We start from the raw sequence: 6465 nt of genomic DNA on the forward strand, positions 1-6465 counted from the left end.
GACAGAGGAGAGCGTGAACGGGGGTTGCCTGCCCCGCCCTGTGTAATGACTGGCCGAGGATGGTGCCTGTGTCGCCTTTGACGGGGGTCACGCAAGCAGCAGAAGCAAAGCACAGCGGGGCTGCTGGCGGGCGCCTTCCTCCACCCCACACAGCTGGGTAAGCCGGGAGGCCCCGCAAGGAGGCGGCCAGGAGAAAGGGCACGCCTGGCCCAGGCCCCAAGCGGACAGAGCCTAGAGGCTAGAATGTAGGGCCTGGAGGCGTGGAGTGGGGGGTCTTGCCTGGCATGGGGCTGGCAAGATCCCCCCAGGCCTCTGTGAGGGTCAGGGTGGGGGGACCGGCTGAGCGCTGCCCGGGAGAAAAGGCCCCCAGGCCGCCAGAGCAAGGGAGAGCTGCTCTAATCAGCTTAACCCCCTTAATGAGCGGCTAATTGGGGGCTGTCTAGACAGGAAGCTGGAAAGGCCTAGGAGGAGGAAGAGGAGGGGGAAGGAGGGGGGAGGGGGAGGGGGAGGAAGAAGAGGAGGACGAGAGGGAGAATTCCAGGGCAGCGGCCATGGCCAAGGGCACCTCCGGGAGAGACCCTGCCTGCCTGGGGTCCTGTTTTGTGTCCCCCCCTCTGTGGAGACACCTGGCTTGGCACAGGCTTGCAGCCTGCAATTATAAGCCTGGCCCTTCCGTGCCCCCGGCCCCTCCGACCCTCCCTTGGTCCAGCCATGGGGGTAAGTCTGGGCCCCACTGGGAACGTCAGGGACCCCACTCCAGCCCAGGTGCCAGGCCTGTTCCCAGGAATCCCCCTTGGGACTTCAGTGGCTGTGAAATGTTTCTCGACGCCGGCCACGGCCATGGAGAGGGACCCAGGAAGCATCGGGCATAAGCTCTGGGCTCTGCCCCTTCCTGGCTGTGGGCCCTCTGGGCCTCAGTTTCCCCACCCATCAACTGATAGACAGGGGCAGGCCTGATCTCATGGAGCGTTACGGGGGAGGGGAAATAACCTGGCTTAGGACATCGCAGAGGCCCCATAAAACAAAGACAGCGAGGTGCCCTGAGTGGGGTCCCCGGGAACAGCCACGTGGTTCTGTGCCCATGTGCACCCGCCTGTCACTGGGGTGACCTGGAGCAGGTGACGTCGCCTCTCTGAGCCTCAGGGTTTCCCTCTGCAAAATGAGGCGACTGCCAGTCACCTCCGCAGGGCTGTCTGGGACAAAAATGTTGGGAAGGGCATGAGAGAGAGAAAAAGCGGCCAGCCGGGGGTGGTGGCTCACGCCTGTTATCCCAGCACTTTGGGAGGCCGAGGTGGGCAGATCACCTGAGGTCAGGAGTTCAGGTCCAGCCTGGCCAACATGGTCAAACCCCATCTTTACTAAAAATACAAAAATTAGCCAGGCATGGTGGTGGGCGCTTGTAATGCCAGCTACTCGGGAGGCTGAGGCAGGAGAATCGCTTGAACCCGGAAGGCGGAGGTTGCATCGAGTTGAGATCACGCCACTGCACTCCAGCCTGGGTGACAGGGACAGGCTCCGCCCAAAAAAAAAAAAAAAAACAACCAAGAGGGGCCCAGACCAGGGGTCACACACTTTCTCCCCTCTCCCTCAGGCTATATATAGGGAGATTCTGTTCTCAAGAGACATTTGGCCATGTCTGGGGACATTTGTGGTTCTCACCACTGGGGGGTGCTCCTGACGCAGAGTGGGCAGAGGCCGCCCCACCCCAGAGGACGATCTGGCCCGAACGTCCACCGTGCAACTCCCAAAACCGCGGCTCTCTCTGCTGGGAATGCGCTCCCATCATTTTCCCTGCGGATAAATCCACTTAAATTGTCCGGCCTGCAGCTTAGCCATGAATTAATAATAAACCCAGCTCTCACGCCCCGACTGCACGCTTTACGTCCTGCCCTGGGCTACGGGTGTTAAAATTCTTCCATTGTTTTCTCTCCACTGGGATGCTGAGCCAGAGTTTTTTGAGTTGGAGTTTCGTTTTTGTTGCCCAGAATGGAGTGCAGTGGCGTGACCTTGGCTCACTGCAACCTCCGCCTCCGGGGTTCAAGTGATTCTCCTGCCTCAGCCCCCCGAGTAGCTGGGATTACAGGCATGCACCATAATGCCCAGCTAATTTTGTATTTTTAGTAGAGACAGGGTTTTACCATGTTGGCCTGGCTGGTCTGAAACTCCTGACCTCAGGTGACCTGCCTGGCTTGGCCTCCCCAAGGGCTGGGATTACAGGTGAGCCTTTTTTTTTTTTTTTTTTTTTTTTTTTGGAGACTGTCTTTCTCTGTTGGCCCCATGGAGTGCAGTGGTGTGATCATAGCTCACTGCAGCCTTGACCTCCTTGCTCAAGTGATCCTCCCACCTCAGCCCCTTGAGCAGCTGGGACTACAGGTGTGCACCACTATGTCATGTTAATTGTTATTATGATTATTTTTTGAGATGGAGTCTGGCTCTGTTGCCAGGCTGGAGTACAGTGGCACGATCTCAGCTCACTACAACCTCCACCTCCTGGGTTCAAATGATTCTCCTGCCTCAGCCTCCTGAGTAGCTGGGACTATAAGCGTCTACTTCCACGCCAAGCTAATTTTTGTGTTTTTAGTAGAGACGGGGTTTCACCACATTGGCCTCAAACTCCTGACCTTGTTTTCCGCCCACCTCGGCCTCCCAAGGTGCCGGGATTACAGGCCTGAGCCACTGCACCTAGCCTTTTTAAAATACAGATGGGGTCTTGCCACGTTGCTAGGATTACAGGTGTGAGCCACTGTGCCCGGCCAGTAACCCCATCCTACAGGAGAGGAAACTGAGGGGCACAAAGGCTAAGGAAGCTGCCAAAAGCCACGCAGCTGGAGATGCAGAGAAGCCAGTCGCCCAAGCTCCTCACTGCCGTGTCACCCTGATGCTCCTCCTCCGGGAAGTCCTCCCTTTTCTTCTAGGCTGCATCAGGGTCCTCCTGTGCCCCCTCCTCTGGGGTGTAGTGACCTGGATAAGCACCCATCTCGCTCACGAGGCTGTTAGCCCCTGAAAGGCAGGGACAGGAGTAGGTTGGATCATCTCTGTGTCCCCAGGGCCCCGGGCAGAGCCAGCACACAGTAGGGCTTCACAATGAGGATAAAACCCTCAGGAGGGAGTGAGTTTGCCATCACCCGAGGTAATCAAGTGGAAGCTGCAGGAGTACAGACCTCTGACATCCCTGGCCAGCTGTGATCCCCAATCACACAGCAGAGGCTGGTGGGGGCTTCCTCTCTGTCCTCCCCCACTGCTACCACCTGTCTCTCCAGCGGAAGGGGATGCCAGGAGGGCAGCCGGGCAGAAAAGTCAGACCGAGCTCCAGAGACTCTAACATTTCCTCTCTCTTAAAACGTTTTGAGTTTCCTCAGTTGAATGCTAGATTCTTTATTTTCAGCCTTTCTCCTCTCCTAACGAATAGACCTGAAGTTACGAGTTGCCCTCTCAGGGCTGCTCTGGCTCAACACCGAGGAGGTCTTTCACTGTAATTAGTGTGCAGTTTACATTCCGACGGTCTCATCAGTTACACAGTTAATGAGGAGTGACCGCCAGCGCGCGGTGGCTGATGCAAGTAATCCCAGCACTTGGGAGATGACTTGAGGTCAGAAGTTCAAGACCAGCCTGGCCAAAAGGGTCTCTACTAAAAATACAAAAATTAGCCAGGTGTGGTGGAGGGCGCCTGCAGCCCCAGCTACTCGGGAGGCTGAGTCAGGAGAATCGCTTGAACCCGGGAGGTGGAGGTTGCAGTGAGCTGAGATTGCACCATTGCACTCCAGCCTGGAACGAGAGGGAAACTCTGCCTCAAAAAAAAAAAAAAAAAGAAAGAGAAGGGACCTTTTTTTTTTTTTTGAGAGGAGGTCTCAAAAGACCTTGGTGCCACCAAGGTCAGTGGTGCCATCTCTCAAAATAAGTGAGACTCCGTCCCAAAACAGAAACAGCAAACAGACAAACAAAAAGAACCTAATAATGAGACAGGTCCCGTGAGAGAGGGAGGCTCTGGGGGCCCACACTGCAGAAGGGAGGAGCCTGAGCACCTGAAATGTCACCACCAGACGCATCCGAGAGCGCTGGAAGGAGATGGGAATGATATAAAGACATGAACAACAAGAACCTCTCCCGTTTCCCCGGCAAGTCTCGTATCCCAGATGGTGGCTTCATGCACGTTCTACTTCTTCCCCCCACCAGAGCTCCCAAAAGAAACGTTTCTTTTCCACACCCCCCCCCCCACTGTGGAAATGAAGAAACTGAGGCTTAGAGAAACCAAATTATGTGCCCAAGGTTACACAGCTAGGCACGGGCACAGCGGGGATCTGAACACAGGTCTCTCCAATGCCTGAATCTGACCTCTTACTCCTAATGTTATGCTCCTTCTCAAAAATCCTACAGGTGGCCGGGCGCGGCGGCTCAAGCCTGTAATCCCAGCACTTTGGGAGGCCGAGGTGGGTGGATCACGAGGTCAAGAGATCGAGACCATCCTGGTCAACAAGGTGAAACCTTGTCTCTACTAAAAATACAAAAATTAGCTGGGCATGGTGGCGCGTGCCTGTAGTCCCAGCTACTCAGGAGGCTGAGGCAGGAGAATTGCCTGAACCCAGGAGGCGGAGGTTGCGGTGAGCCGAGATTGCGCCATTGCACTCCAGCCTGGGTAACAAGAGCGAAACTCCGTCTCAAAAAAAAAAAAAAAAAAAAAGGAGAAGAAAAAATGAGCCAGGCATGATGACGTTTGCCTGTAGTCCCCAATACTCAGGAGATGCAGGTGGGGGGATCACTTAAACCCAAGCAGTTGAGGCTATAGTGAGCCATGATCGTGCTATGAGGCTCCAGCCCTGGGGAGAGTGAGACCTTCTAACAAAAAAATAAATAAAAATAAAAAAGGAAAAAGAAAGAAAACAGGCTGGGTGCGGTGGCTCATATCTATAATCCCGGCACTTTGGGAGGCTGAGGCGGGTGGACCACCTGAGGTTGGCAGTCCGACGCCAGCGTGGCCAACATGGAGAAATCCTGTCTCTACTAAAAATACTGAGTTAGCTGGGCGTGGTGGCGCGCGCCTGTAGTCCCAGCTACTCAGGAGGCTGAGGCAGGAGAATTGCTTGAACCCAGGAGGCACAGGTTGCAGTGAGTTGAGATCACGCCACTGCACTCCAGCCTGGGCAAAGAAGCGAGACTCTGTCTCAACAAAAAAAAAGGAAAAAGGAAGAAAATAAATTTCGACGCTTATTGTGTGCCTGTGTGTTACGTGCCAGGCCTGTTTTACGGACATGATTAATTCACTTAATCCCCATGACAACCCCAGGCCAGCGAAACGGTACTGCAGGTACTCACACCCCCATTTTACAGATAAGGAAACTGAGGCTCAGAGAGCTGGAGTCGTTAGGAAGCTGCAAGGGCTGAGCTATGGACCTCGGCAGGTGGACCACTGACCCCACGCATGGATCCACTCCTGGGGCCCTGTACAATAAAGCACCACACAGAGCAATGCTTGTAAAATTCAGGGGCACAAAGTCCGCTGAGAATCTAAGGGATGGATGTCAGGGACACCCCCTCCAGCATCACACACGCCCACAGGGCATTTCACACAGTTTCCTGAAAGTCACAGGTGCCAGCCGGCCAGAGAGCAGGACTTTAGGGGGAAAGGAATTCTTTAGATGAAAACTGCAGTGGAGACAGGGACCCCAAATAAGGGAAATCTTTGGAGAAAGCCCTTGGGGAGACAGGAAATAAACACAACCTCAAGGAGCTGGCGTTCAATGAAAAAAAGACCCTGTGGAGCTGCCGATCCTAAGGAATAGGAACCCTGTAAGAAAGACGCCCTAGGTGGGTGCAGTGGCTCATGCCTGTGATCCCAGCACTTTGGGAGGCTGAGGCAGGTGGATCACCTGAGGTCAGGAGTTCGAGACCAGCCTGGCCAACATGGTGAAACCGCGTCTCTGCTAAAAATACAAAAATTAGCGAGGCATCGTGGTGGTGTGTGCCTGTAGTCCCAGCTACTTGGGAGGCTGAGGCAGGAGAATCGCTTGAACCTGGGAAGCAGAGGTTGCAGTAAGCCGAGGTCGCACCGCTGCACTCCAGCCTGGGCAACAGAGCGAGACTCCGTCTCAAATAAAACAAAACAAACAAACAAAAAAAGAATGACACCCAAGGAGAACCCTTCTGAAGACAGAAAGGATAAAATCTCCCTGGAAAAGGACGCTATGGGAATGGAGACCTTACAGACAAGCGATGGGTTTCCTAGAGAACCAGAATCACACGGAAGAAGGTCCCATGGAGACGGGAACCTGGTTTGAAAACAACAACAAGGCCGGGCGCGGTGGCTCCCGCCTGTAATCCCAGCACTTTGGGAGGCCGAGGTGGGTGGATCACAAGGTCAGGAGTTCAAGACCAGCCTGGCCAAAATGTTGAAACCCCGTCTCTACTAAAAATACAAAAATCAGCTGGGCGCGGTGGCACGTGCCTGTAATCCCAGCTACTCAGGAGGCT

General features: G+C 54.7%; 1 protein-coding gene across 7 annotated transcripts in view; it reads right to left on the reverse strand.

Moving 5' to 3' along the window:
• The window catches only part of NFIC (nuclear factor I C), a 101253-nt gene that overhangs the window by 21920 nt on the left and 72868 nt on the right, over positions 1-6465 (reverse strand). The window lies entirely within an intron of this gene.

Source organism: Cebus imitator, unplaced genomic scaffold, assembly GCF_001604975.1.
Source record: "Cebus imitator isolate Cc_AM_T3 unplaced genomic scaffold, Cebus_imitator-1.0 Scaffold375, whole genome shotgun sequence".
In the NCBI taxonomy this organism is placed as follows: Eukaryota; Metazoa; Chordata; class Mammalia; order Primates; family Cebidae; genus Cebus; species Cebus imitator.